This window comes from Aythya ferina (genome assembly GCF_964211825.1).
Source record: "Aythya ferina genome assembly, chromosome: 1".
In the NCBI taxonomy this organism is placed as follows: domain Eukaryota; kingdom Metazoa; phylum Chordata; class Aves; order Anseriformes; family Anatidae; genus Aythya; species Aythya ferina.
In genome coordinates this window covers 120,786,903-120,801,523 of record NC_140296.1, presented here as the reverse complement: position 1 = coordinate 120,801,523, position 14,621 = coordinate 120,786,903, and the positions used below count along the sequence as shown (strand labels likewise).

The 14,621-nt window shown below is 43.6% G+C and overlaps 1 protein-coding gene and 1 long non-coding RNA gene across 2 annotated transcripts in view; both read left to right on the top strand.

Annotated features, from left to right (window-relative positions):
- Window positions 1-14,621, top strand: part of LSAMP (limbic system associated membrane protein) — an 879,058-nt gene that overhangs the window by 487,223 nt on the left and 377,214 nt on the right. The window lies entirely within an intron of this gene.
- LOC311440622 overlaps window positions 1-14,621 on the top strand; it is a 28,251-nt gene that overhangs the window by 11,855 nt on the left and 1,775 nt on the right. The window lies entirely within an intron of this gene.

The following is a 14,621-nucleotide window of genomic DNA, read 5'->3' as shown; positions in this document are numbered from 1 at the left end:
TGATAGGAGTCACACCAGTGAAACTAAGCCTGAGAGAGGAATAATCTTGCCAGAAAATGTCTGTCTTGAAGCCTTTTGAAACTGAAATCTCAGGGACTGTTGTGGTATCCTTGGATCTGAACTCTGATTCAGCCTCAACCTCATACGCCTTCACAATTCATCATTTCTTTGACCTCTTCCTCCGTTTGATCTAGGACTACTAGTTGTTCTTGTAGAATATAAACTCAGTGGAATTATTGCTAATAGTTACCCAAGTGTTGGTTTTTTGTCCGTCTGTACCCAAGAAGTGTTGAGCATTATTAAAGGTTTGGAGTCAGGTGAGGCTGTGGGAGTCCTGTGTGGGAGTCCTGTGTGTATGTGATCTTGATCTGATCCTGCTCAATGTTTTCATTAACATTTTCACTGGAGACTGCAACGGAGAGTATGCTAATCAAATTCATATGCAACACAAAGCTGGAAGCAATCGCCAATGCATCGGAGAATAGGATTAGCCCAGAGTCCGACTATGATGAATTCAAGAAGTGAGCTGAAATCAATAAGCTGAGATTCAATAAGCACAAATGTAAAGTAGCTCACATAGGAAGGCGTAATTAAATGCAAAAATGGAAAATGGGGCTGTCTGTAGGCAGCTAATATGGACGGAGAGACAAAGAGGTTTTGCTCCTTAAACCAAATCTAGGACGAAAAGGAATCATTTTTATTCCTGGTACTGAACAGCCAATAGCTCCAAAAATTAGCTTCATACCGAGATTCAGTTTTTAGCTACATATGAGCTTGTCACTGATGATGCATAATGAAAGGTGGAAAAAAAAATCCAACTTAAAAGCACTAGCTCAGTCTTTCCTGTTCTCCACAGAAGAGGTTAGCTCTTAGGTAAAGGATTTACAGGATTTTGTTGTTCCTCTCTTCAGCCCTCTGTGATTGCTTCTCTGAATCTTTGTGTTCTCCACACCTGGTGAGGACTGTCAGAGATGCACGTTTGCAAAATTGGGTTGACATCTCTCTTTTGCCATGGACAGCAAACTGTGACTGGTATCTCAACCTACCATACATAGCCCCTGTGAGCTGTTTCATTGTTTTACGCCAAAAAGAACCACACATTTTGTCCTAATTAGTGATCTCTTGTGTTTCTAGATTGATGAGGGTTTGTTAATGAGGAGGTGTCTGTAGGCTGCAGTGGTTAAAGCTGGTGTCCAAGTGTCCCGAGCTGAGATGTGTTAGCAGATCTGTGTACAGCCCTTGCAAACGGTGATAGGAAAGGATTGCATGGGTCAGTACTCCCTGGAGAGAACATGGGTTGTAAGGATGAGATTAAGTGACTTCAGTTCCTCCGCTTCAGGCAGGGTAGAGACGTGAAGCACGCTGAGAGCACCAGACCATGGCTCGCCAGGGAAGGTCAGGGTTCACCGTGTTGTCTGGTGATCACTTACATGGCCTTTGCCCGCACTGTTCCTGTCTTGTCCTCAACCCATTGATGCCTACCAGAAACACACCTTGCCAGAGACTCCCTTTTCTTTGCAGGACAAATTCCTGCATCATTGCTTGAAAGGAAGCTCGTTTTTCTCCAGCAGTCCAGTCACTCCTCCCTCCATTACCCTGGCTGGGCTGTTGGAGTCAAACAAAACCTAATACTTACTCCTTGAAGGAGCCTTTTTCCTAGTGCTTATTGTGAGTAGGCAAAGTGCTGGTTCATCAGCTGCTGCTGTCCATGGGAAGGACTAACTGGAGAACGTGGGGGCTGCCTGATTGCCTGATATATCCATACCAAATGTCAAGAGCTGCCTTCATTCAGACCAGAAGCAGTCACCTTCTGAAAGCCATTAATGCCTGTGCTCCATTATTAAATCCAGTCAGGCTCCTTCGCTGCGTGGACTCTCTTCTGGCTAAGAGCTGATTTTTTATTTTCCAGTCTCCTGATCCTTCTCTCGTTGATCTTGGGCGAGAGATTTCTGTTTTGAAAACACACTTCAAGGAATCACAAGCCTGAGCTCTTGAAGGGCCTTTTGAGAGGCAAAAACAAAACCATGTTTTATTTGTGTGCTTCAGGCTGTTAAAGAAGAGTATTTTTTTTATTTTTTTCCCCCCTATGTGAGGCCAATAGAGCAGCTTTTAGTAAGGTGGGAGTGAAATGATGAGGTGGAGCTGTCAGTGGGCTCCGTGCATTTAGGGATTCCAGGGTTTCTGGTCGGGTAAACAACAAGTGGCACACCAGAGGTGTTAGATACTATGGGTCGCCTCAACCTGAAAGCTTGGGTAAAGAATTTGTCTCAACAGAAACGTCTTTGTGGTAGGATTGCTCCTACTAGGACTCTTGCCACATCAAGGGAGTTTTTTAACTAGTCAAATTCGGCATTGCCTGGGTGAGTAGGATGACACCAGGCTTTAATCGTGTCTCACATCAGCGTGTTTTCTCTCTCCCTCCCCTCGGCATCCCTAGCTTTAACCCAGCAGCAAACAAATTGAGAGGTGCTAGCTAATTGCATGGGATGCTGTGCCCCTCCTTCCCCTGTAAAACGTAATCTATGGAGTTTTGAAAACTAAATTTTAGGGGTAACTGGCTCAAGATGATCTTTAATTGGTTGAGTACCGGTTTGATGCAGCTGGCAGTGTGCTAGGGCATAAGAAAAAAAAACTCGAGAGTGCATTTATTTCCAGCCATATCCTTCCCATGGAATAGCCTTGAGAGACCACTATAACACAGCACAATTCACAGCAGTCCCGAGGTTTTTCTCAGCTGTGGTGTATAACAAAGTGGTGTATGGCTGCTTCCAAAGTCAGGGACTCAAACGCTTGCTTTGGGTACCCAACGATTGCCGTGTGCGGCTGGGGACGCTGCCGTGCTGCTGAAGCCACAGCCACAGTACAAATTCAGGGTTGGGATGCTTCAAGCAAATTGAACCAATACAGCAAATAATGGGTAGAAAAGACATTATATTGCTGTGCTGATCGCCTCTTTTTTAGGACCACGGGCGGTGGGGAGGAGACATGGGATGCATTCATTGACGAGAATGGTTTTGGCATAACCGACTCGGTTGGTGGAATAAAGCACCCGATTATAATGTTTGAAGTGTGACTATTGCCATTAAAGCGCGAGGGAATGACTAACAGGGTTGAAATGATGCTCTGCATAAACTGTTATCCTTTCACAGCTATTGATAAGTCAAAACTGCGGGGTCATGCATGCAAACCCAGCCCAGTGCTGACTAGCAAAAGCCTAGGAGGAAGGCAACACGTGAAAGTATGTATGTCTGCACAAGGAAACTAAACGTGCTCAGGAACTTCCGTGTGTACTGTAGACAACTTTACTGGGCTACAGCTTTACTTATGAATCTAGATGCAGTCTGACAGCCCACCCAGTCATATCAGAAAGCGAAGTGAGTGCTTGCCCCCCAGTGAACCCATCTGAACTTAAGCAAAGTGACTGAGATGTTAGAGGAGATCTAAGTGTTGACCATTGGCTGGAAGTCTCATACGGTCATTAGCATCACTTCTTTACAAGAATAAATAAATAAAAATCCTAGATTATATATGTTAACTAAAAATCAGGCAAGAGACAAAGGCAGACATAGATGAAGAGACGACAAGTTGGAAAGAAAGAGAGGTAGTAGTATCACCCAGCCTGAGGAAGAGCTCTGAGCACCTCAAGCCTAGCTGTCATCATTATGCTTTTTGTGAGCTTTGTGGCTTTTGTGTAGAGCTTTAAGCAGGACAGTGAAGCAGCTCTGCAAAAGTTTAGAGGAGAAAGCTCCCAAGGTGCTGTTGAAAGTGTTTCAAGCCTGGCAACACTGCCCATCATACACGGGAGCTAACCTTTCAGTAGGGATTCAGAGGTGATGCTTGGGTGAGGGTAAGCTATTAAAACCCTGACAGTGAAGATGGACAGCTGGGGCTTCATGAAGTAGAAGAGGGGAAGCCAAAAGAAACATTTAGGGAGAGGCGCAACATGCTGCAGACATCAGGAAGGAAAAGTGACCTTTGTCTGTCTGCGCTGATTTGAGCCGGGCAGATTTGTGGTGTTAAGACCAGGAAGGGGATGTTGTAGTAATCAAAAGGCAATGTGAGCAACTGTTTCAGCTGCAGCGAAAAGGATCAGGAATTTGTGCATTGGATGGTTTCTAACAGAAGCCTGCAAGATTTACACAAAGCCCAAGTGCAAGGACCTAGAAAGAGGTCTGAATGAAAGATAAAGCTGGGACGGTAGGGAAGAGTGATGGCTAGCCAGGGTGATGATATTGTCTAAACTGATGGGAGAAGCGCGTTTCAGAGGGAGGCTCCTATTTTTTTTTCTGTCCATGTTGAGCAATCATTGCTGTTCACCACCGGATTCAAGCTCAGCAACTCATTCATTTGCATGTCTTTTAATGAAGTGTGAAAAAATTTGCATCATCTTCGTGTCAATCCAGCTTCCTCCTGGGTGTTCCATATGGGGCATTGCTGTGGTGTGAAGGGGAGTTACTGGAGCGCGCTGAAGTCCCAAATGTAAAAGGCTTTCTAGGATGCTATCGCAGGTGGTTTAGGCTGCAGTTAGCAGACATGGTAACTGTTCCTCCATCCATGAGGCTGATGAGGTATTTCTTCAGTTGGTTAATAGTTATGATGGGTGTTAGGCAGTGCTTAACAAGGGTGGACATCTGAAATCTATAGGCCCTGGTAAATTGTGCCACAGAACTCGCAAGAGTTGATTGAGGTGATCTCCGGCTCACAGGTGTTAATTTTTAAATCTTTGTGGGAGAATAATGCAGGTATTAGAAGAATGTTAATGTGCTGGATTCAAAACAAAACAACCAGGATGACTTGAGCAATGGTAGGGCAGTTATTTTGACATTGTTCCAGGAAAAAAAAAAGTGGAAATGATGATATAGAATCCAGCAGCTAAAGAATTAGACGGTAAGAATGTCATTAGCACTAGTCAACACAGATTTAAGGAAAATAGGCTTTTTCAAACAAATCTGCTCTTTTCTGTGGTATTAGAAGTCTGGTTCATAAAAATGACTTCATATTTGGACTTTTCTAGCATGATATAATACCTCGTGGCATTCTGTTAAAATGTTAACACTATGCAATACCAATAAAGCAGAGATTAAGTGAGTTGAGAGAAAGCTAAATGATAGATCTCAAACAGCAGTTGTCAATGGGGAATTATCATCAAATGGGAGCGTTCACGACTAGCTTCTGAGAAATCAGTACAAAGCCCCTCTTTATTTGGCGTTTTCATCGATGATCTGGGAATGAGTATGCCAATTTATATAAAAAAAAAAAAAAGAGAAGGGAAAAAAAGGGTGGATGACACAAAGATTAGCAGAAGGGTGCAAAAAAAAAAGACAGTAAAAATCTCATGCATAGATTGCTCAGAGGCTGCATCCTTTCATACAAAGGTATGTAGCACACTCAAAATTAATTCAAATATTCGGGGAAACAGAATGGCAGATTGGGCTTTCAGATAGCAGGACTTCATCTTGAAAGGAGGAATAAGGTGTTGCACAACTGCAGCTCTCATTTCCAACCACTGTTGTAGTAAAAAGATGTTAATGACCAGAATGTATAAACACGGAAGCAATGAACTGTGGTGGGAACTGGTTTTCTCTCTCGTATGACATTGGTGAGCCCAGTTCTGGTGCACTGTGTCGTTTCCTTCAATCCTCATTTTCAGAGCATGCTGCAGTGTTAAACAGGTACACAAAAAGAGCCTTCGACGTGACTTTGTGGATTGGTGAAAGTGACTTGCAGTGTGACTTCAAGATCAGTCTGTTTAATTCTTTCGAAAAGATTGAGGGGGGACTTGATTACAGGGCATAAGTATCTTTGTAAGGAAAAAAACAGAGATGCTACGGAATGCTTTATGCCTTTCTCCATTCGATTAGCAAGGACCAAGACATGGAAATTGCTGTCAGACAAATTCAAACGAGAAATTAGGCCCAACCTTTCAACAGTGAAGGTGATCAAACACTGGAACAAACTCCCTTAGGACGTGGTGGCTCTTCATCACCTTCAAACCAAGACTGGGTACCTTGCTAAAAAAAGGATGTATTAGCTAGGTAAAGGCGCTCGCTGAACTGAGTACAAGGAGAGCTGGGTGAAGATTAAAGCCCTATGACATATAAAAGGCCGAGGGGGATTGTTTCAGCTTCTGTTCTGGCCTTAAAATGTATGAATCTACCAAACCTGATCTCTCTTGGCAGTGCTTTGCGTACTCCTTGCATTTCTCTTCTGCCATCATTTATAGGAATATATTGTACAGGCACTGTTACATATGGCAAACAGAGAGGTGAACAGCACCTTTAGATGGATCTGAAACTTCTTCACATCTGCTGCCCTTCTCCTTACCCCTGTCTGTGAATGTTGATAGAGAAGGACCAAAAAGAAAAGATGACACTTCACTGACAGGGAACAGAAAACTCTTTCAAGGAGGAATTTGTTTACCCTGGCATATCAGTCCCTCTACTCCCCCTCTACTCCACCTTTTATCAAGACATGACCATATTTGTGCTTGGTTCTTGAGTTGAACTCTGCAAGCTAAAACCTTGAGAGGAATGAAAAGTTGGAAACTAAACTCCTCGTCTCCTTCTCACTGTACTTACCAAGTATGTGAGCTGGCACATTTCAATATTACATTTACAAGCCATCGATGTGCTAAGTTCTGTGTAGGCTAAGCATCAGCGGGTATTTTTGCACTTAAACATAACTCCAGCTGCAAAGTGAGCACTATTAACCAACCAAGTTTTGGAGACTCGAGCAAGAAGTCATATCAGTGCATGTCGTCCATCTCCTGGCGTCGTTGTACTGCTTATCATTTCTTCAGGACTTGGGAGCCTCTCTGTTAACCTGAACCCACTTAAAAAATCCAAAGATCTAATTCTTATTCCTTGTACCATTAAGACAGCGCTGTCAGGGAGAAGGCAGCCTATTTGGGCCACTGGAATTCGTCAACTTAGCATAAGCCTCTGTGCAAAAAGAAGGCTAGTGCTGTAGTTCAGAGATGATAGTCGAACAAGATTTGCAAGTCAGAGGCTTGAAATCCCACAAAGGGAAGATCAAACAGCCTCTTGATTTTAACAAGCATTCCATTTCTTTAGGGGACCGGACAGTTTTCATCCAGGAAATAAATGCAGAAATTTCATGCAGAAATTAAATGCCATCATTGATACGTATAACAAAGTGTTATCCGTGACACACACATTGTCAACTGCCAGCTCATCAGCATATCTGGGAATCCGTAGAGATGGTTCCTCACTAGCTGGATTCAGAGCTGTTGTCAGCAGAGATCACACTTGCACCCTGTCTCTAAAGTACACGTCTGAGTTTTACATATAATTTTAGAAGTGGCTTCAAGCCAGCGTGTTCTCCCTTTAACAGTTCAAACTACAAACTTAGGCACAAGCACCTCTGAACTCTCTGGCACTTGAATTTTGATTCTCCTTTCTGTAGTGTTGCTCCATTTGCATTACTGATTTCAAAATGCACCCAACCCCACCACCCCACCCTTTCCCAGCCTCCCAAAAGAGGAGCAGGCTGGAGAATGCTAATTCTGTTTCATGACAACTTACGAGTTTCTGAATTTTTGTTTTTGATCCGCGTTGGATTACACCCAAAACGTTTCGAGCATTTTAATGAAACAGTACTGTATTTTAAAATGTCTGCTCTGCTTTTGGAATGAAAATGTTAAGTATTTTGATTTGGGTCTCTCTGCCATCCCATAGAAGTGTTCACATAGTCTGCCCTAGACTTGAGATGTTTTGGCTTTCACTAAACGTCACATTTTGACCAGAAAATACTCAGTTGGTGATGTTCCACCAACTATACTTGAAATTTTTCAGCTATAGTAGCAGAGCTCACAACAAACCTTGTTGTTAAATGAATGATAGTTACTGCAGCCTCCACGTTACGTGGAAATAAGCAAGCAAATAGATGCTGAGCATGGCTTCTGCCACTGCTGCTCATCCCACAGGGGATAACCATGGGGCTTTGTCACGGTGGGCGTGATGACCACTGCAGTCCCTTGCAAAACTCTCCTGGGCCTATATGGGTGAGTGCGTGCAATGCTGGTTAGGTGCTGTAGTTCTTGTGCACGGCAGCTTTGGGTGTGCACACCATCAGCATTTTGATAGCCATTGGTCTTGTGCACCATGCCAGGTACAACGGTCAGTTTATTCCAGATCAATTAAAAATGATGCTTTCGACATAAATAGCAGCTGCTTTGCCCAGAAATATTAGAGGAGGTGTTAGATAGGGGACATATTAGTGTGGTAGAAAAGTGGATAAAGAACAGGCTTTAAAGAAAAGGACTGAATGGTGTGACCCAGCTTTATTACACGTAGAGCAAAAGATCTGTCAGAGGCCTCCTGGAATGACACGTTAAATCAGGCCCAGGTTGATTCAAGGTAATGCCCTCATGCCCGATCTGCTTGGATGACCCACACTTGATGTCCTTGGGAAGTGGAAGAAGGTAGAGGGAGCTGAGCTTCCCGTGCTCTTGGCGTGCCAGCAGAAACGTGTAACGTGTTGGATAGATGCACACGGCGTCCCTCTGTCGTGGCTGCTGTGCAGCTGCGATAAAAGCCCCCAGCTGCAGCCGGCTAGCAGATGTTTTGGTCCAGGGAGCTGAGCCCGGCGCCGTCGGTGGTGGAGACGTGGGGGCCCGGCGCTGCTGGCGGAGCAGAGCAGAGCACGGGCACGCCGGTGCAGAAGGCCCTCCTGCGGCGCAGGAAAGCAGAGGGAATGTGTAAGTAGTCTCCATCCAAGCAGGATGAGTGCTGTCAAGTAGTTCTCTCAATTCGTTCACCAATTTGTCTTGATTGCATTGACACTCTCTTGGCATCCACATCCTGTGATTATTCCAGTGAGCGCGTTTATCATGAGAAAGGTTTGTGGAAAGGGGAGATCTCAGGTAAAGCGCTCTGACAACAAATTTTGAATTCGCAATTGGCAATACCTGCACTCAGAAATATGATTTGAGGAGTTAGGTTCCTTCAGGCAAGGGAGGGAACAAACACGCCAAGGGAGCCGGGAGGCTAGTCCCAGTGGCTCAGGCTTTTACACCTTACACCTTGCTGGGAGGCTGTTGCGTTTAAGCAGCGCTCTAGAAACTACTGATGGAGATCATAGGCAAATAAGTTTCAATCTGCACTAATTTTAGCTAGCATAATCTGTTTCCAGTTTGTGAGCGGTATTATTTGATGACATATGTTTGTTTCTTTCATTCTGTGCCTCTAAAAATGAATGGAAATGAGTTGGAAAAAAGAAAAAAAACATAAAACCCTGAAATGCTGTGGAATCGCTTGCAGCTGTAAGTCCGTTCGGCGTCTCCCCCTTTGCCCACATTGCTCATCTCAGAGCAAAGTAATTTGAATTATTTTTCCTTTTTGTCAAGGCATTGTACCCTTCTTCCTGCTTTCTTATCGAAAGTGGTTTAGGCAGGATGCACATTCACAGCATGTGCTCTCATCAGCTGGATCCACAAGAACTAATTTCCTGGCTCCCCTTCAACCACGTGGATGCAGGTACTTCCAGGCAAATCCCAAAGCCACCTTCTTCACCATGGAGCATTAATTGTCCCGGGTGCATTTCGGTCATCTGCCTGTTCCATTTCCTTCTAAAGATGTGCTTTGTCCCAGGGAAGATTGCGTCCACTGTGAATTTGCTTATTCTTTAGTGTGATATATGAGCCGCTGGTTATAACGCATGTGAAGATGAGGTTCTTCTGATTATTTTGCCCCAAACTTACTGAGGTGTTGGTTTTTTTTTAGTCTGTCTCTGTGAAATGGAGCTGAAATGTGACATACAGGGTTGGTAAATTAACTTAGGGTACAGGCTTAGTACATGAAACACTTAAAGGTCAAAGGGAAGAAAGGTTCCCCAAGCCCCCAAAAGTGGTGTTTTGTATTTTCTCCCCATGCTGGCACTTGGCACGGTAGCAGGTGGCTGCAGTCCTGGCAGAGCTGGAGCGATGCTCGGACACGGGCTCGCTTTCCGTAACAGAGTATTCGGGGACCTTTCCGGCTGCTAAGCGCTGTGTAAATGCCGTGCATCATTATCAAATAAATCGCGTCACCTTGTGAGTTAATTTCTAATTACACAATTACTTTATGTGGCATTAATAAAAAGTAATGGGAGATTTTTTCAGCAAACTCTAATTTTAAGTAAATAATTTTTTTTTGAGTCCAAGTGATTTATTAAATTAATTCTTTATTAGGCCTAATTTAGACTTCAAGCCATTCTTGCTAGTGCTACAGCATAAAATTATTACGTAATTAGTAATACAGTTGTCATACTTATAAGTAATGGTTTTACTTAGAACAAATTAAAAAGGATTAGAGTTTTTTTAAGAGGGTAGCGGGTCTCGGGGGTAATAATAATAAAGGATAACTTATTTCATTACACCTTGCCTATGTTTGATCATCCTTTGGAAGCGTGGTTTTACAGAGGTCACCCCAGCAGCCATTCTTCCTGTACACCAGCTATTTGTGGGGTGGAGCACCGCGTATTTTCCATGTTCACTCAGCAACTAACGAAGTTTGTGGGGTTCAGGTGGTTTCAGTGACTTCAAGCTGCTAGATCTGTGTCTGGCTTCCCCACAAAGGGGTTGAAAATCTGCGCAGGTTCTTCCAGCTCTGAACTCCGAGTCGGTTTTCATGGTCAGGCTTGCCAAGGTCAGGTACATTACTGCTTTGGTTTGAGAACTTAAAACTTCTTGCCTCTGGAAGTCGCGTACCTGAATATAAAATGCAGAATCAGAGCAGGGAGAGAGAGGACTCTGAGCAGAATGATCCCTTGAAACCCCTGGCCCCGGGAAGCAGGCAGGCATCGCAGGGGAAGGCTGAAGGCTGTGACTGAGCAGGTGGGGAGAGCAGGGGAGATCACCTGTAGTAGCAGCCGCCTAACCCCTTCCCTTTTATGCCCATTGTAAATAAATTGCATTTATCATTACCAGCACCCTTTGTCTCCAGGCTTCTGAGGTGTTGAAAGCTCCAGTTAAATGGCTTGCCCAAAGAAAACACTGTCACATTTGCATAATATTTTCATAGACACTGAGCTCAACCTGAGCCTGAAGGGAGACAGGGATGTTCCCTGCATATTTTATATTTCCTTCCTCAATTCCCACCAAAGCTAACTCTAAATTGTGGCATGGATATGGATGCGTGTGTAAGAGAGAGAGATGGATGAGAGGTTTGAATGTGTCTGGGGTACTTCCAGACACTCTTAGTTTAAGAAATTGCTTGCACCCCATGGAAAACTCTGAAATAGTGCTATTTAGAAACAAATCTGCTTCTATTTCACCTCTTTTTCAGTATTCTTCTTCCCTCGTTCTTCATTACTAGGGACATCTGCATGAAAACAGTGTCTTCTTTTTCTTTTTTTCCCTTTTTTTTTTTTTTCTTTATCTTGGGAGTTCATCTGCCTCTGCTGATTATCCCCTCCCTCCCCTCTCCTTCTGAAGTCATTATCTTCTGATTGCATTACATTTGCAGCCATCCCACCGCGGGCGCTCTTCTCATCAAGATTCTCGAGCTGAGCAGGGAAAAGGATAGGTCAGCCTGCCAAGAGGAAACCTCAAGGAAAGCCTGGCCCTGCCAGAAGTGGGGTGCTGGGGTCCGGTCCCTGTCACTGCCTCTCAGCTACACTCCTGCTCAGCCGCTGGTGTTTCTGTAAAGACGCAATGAACCCCGTCAAGTTTCTTCCACAGCCGTTGTTAGAACAAGAGTTGGAGGAGGTATTTCTGACAAGAAGTGTATTTGCTGCAAGATGCAGCGTCATTCATATTGCCTACCCTGCAGGTGTTTGCAAGCTCGAATTCAATTAAGGAAACTGTTTCGTTGCAGGAGTGGTGAGAGTAGCTGGAGATGCAAAAATTCTGTTTGTTTCCTTGAAAACAGTACTGGAAGCCTTAATTACAGCAGTGTAACACTCAGGCTCTCTCTGGCCAGGGAATATTTATCTGAAGTGGAACAGCTTCCATAGGAGAGGTTAGGGGGAAGCGTTCTCAGAAGATGCACGGCTGAAGTTTGTATCCTTACCTGCAGTCAGAAAGCAGATTTCATCACGGGCATACCATGTCTTGCTCCAGCAGTGCAGTTTTGGCAAACAGTCTTCCTGCATGCTACAAAGAACACCTTTTTTTTTTTTTTTTTTTTTTCCTTTCTAAACACTTCAACAGAATTAACAAGGGGTGGAATTATCCTGATTATCATTTCCCAGGGTGGGGAACAAAGTAGTTGTGGCTTAGATGAGGTTACAACAGGACCTGATGCAGGAGTTGTACCTAGCTCCCGGGTGTTCATCCATCTAGATCTGCAGTTTGGATACATCTATCCTTGTATCACCTAGTGTATCCTTGTATACATCTATCCTACAGCCTCCTTTCACAATTATCCCATTGCAAAGCCCAGCTAGAGGCTCAAAACCAAATTAATGCGTGGAGTATCTTTCATATTCATATTACTCTGCCCTGACTTCCTTCAGCCACAAGAGGAGGCTCCAAAATACAATAAAATTTTATCTTAAAGGATGAACTTTATATAGGGTCTCATTAGGAACTTCTAAAATATAGCGGATTTGGGGAACAGCTCCACCAGCAAATATTTTTGTAGTTTATCCATCAGAAGAACACTGGCGATGTTCCCTACTACATGCAAGTAGCGTCACAAGGACAGCACTGAGTGTCTGTTTCCATTGTTCTTCTGCAGTTCCCTTGTTGAAGAAATTTAAAACAATGGGAATAGGTCCCTTTTCTTTCTTGTATCAAAACCTGTGTACGCCTAAGACGGCAACAGGACCAAAATAGTAATGCACAGCGAGAGGGAAAGGAGGTTTGTAAACAGTTTTGTACAAGGTGAGAATGACAACCCTTTCTTCCCAGACAGATACCTAAGCTGTTCAGGTTTTCCCTAGGAGGCATTGCAAAGGTAATTCTAAGTAACAGCTCCAATACACGTGTACGCTTTGTATCTCTGGATAGGGGATGCCAGCAAATATTGAATTTACTTCGAGAATTAAGTGACCATGCAACAGCACGTTATTGCATTTAACGCTACTTCGGTACTGCAAAGAGTATCAGTGATAGAAATCAGTTTAAATGCAGGATGATCTGATTTCCCACTATCCCATTACAGCTGGTAGCTCTGCAGTGTTATTGTGCAGGGCTTGGCATCTCCGGGTTGATGGGTGCATCTGCCTCCAGACGTATCTGCAAAAGGATAGACAGCAAAATGGGTGGCTTGATCCTTCAGACCAAGCGTTTGTTCCTGAAGGATATATCAGGGACAAGACCATGGCCGTTATTATTATTATTAATTATTTAATTTGTTTTAAATCATCTAGGAATTCATTTCAGGCTGACGTTTTCTTTTTTTTTCTTTTTTTTTTTTTTCCTAGTGGTGATTTTCTTGGGATAGGACTAGACAGGTTGAGTTCTGTATGTACATAAAGAGACTGCTCAGCTTGAAGCCAAGTATTTACGCAGGATGAATATCCCCGTGGATACTTCCCAGGGTTGATCCGTACTTAAAGATGATAAGGGAGTTGGTTAGGTTACTCCCGGTTGTGGATCCTCTGGGGAGATGAGGCAGAAAATAAGTCTGAGTCCAGCAACAGCACAGCATCTGGTGGTCCCAGCACGTGTCCTGCTTTGTGTGCTATATACTATGTCTTATTAAAAACCAAAAAAAAAGAAAAAAGAAAAGCAACAGAGGAATTCACATTGTTGAAGTTAATCGCTGGATTAAATTGCCATTTGTCAATAGCAATGTAATTTGTATTATAAATTACAGCAGCATAGCTCTCAGACACATTTTATCAATGTGTTTCAAATTATTTAATAACAATATTTTTCAAAAAATAAGCAATGCCACTTGTTTTCACCCCACCCCTTTTCAAATCAGCCCATTCTGAGGGCTTCCATCAGCGTAATAGCCAGCTCTGCAAAAATTCCTGCTAAATAAATTATCACCAGGAGTCTCAAAATCCATTACCATAAACAAAGCCATTTTCCCCTCCCCAATCGATGGCCTGCTGTGTTGCTGCTAATGGGACTGTACACACATGTTGCACAGAAAGGAATTCATTTGCAAGTTGCTCAGATATTTTTTTTTCTCCTTCATTTTGCTTGGTGGAGAGGGGGATGGAGGGGAATGTTGTGGGAGGATTCAGGAAAATGTCTCGCTGAACTCACCGTTCAGTGCAGGGGATGAGTCCTTCAGTCTGCAGTAAGGGACACACTTGACTTGCACGTTGGGAGAGAATTGTCTGTGCTGATTGACAGCTGAAATAGGAGAAGGGCAGAAAACGGGAAGGAAACCTCAGAGAGCATGACTGCTGTCTTTTATTCGAGACATCCTTTGTGGAGAGGAAAGCATCCGCATGTTCTGCTGCTGGTTTACAAATGTATCTTAATCATTTGCTGTCGTATCCTTCTCTGTTTCAGTCCTGTCTTCATCCTGCAGTTCTGCCATCGCAGTTGCAGGCTGCTTCCCTGCTCTAGCAGCCCTGGGCATCCCACACTCAGCCTGATCATAGAATATCCTGAGTTGGATGGTGCACTACAATCAGTTTATTCTTTCCCATTTTGTGCAAAGTATAGCTTCCTTTTAAAAATGAATAACCATTGATATTTCTTTCTCTCTTTCTTT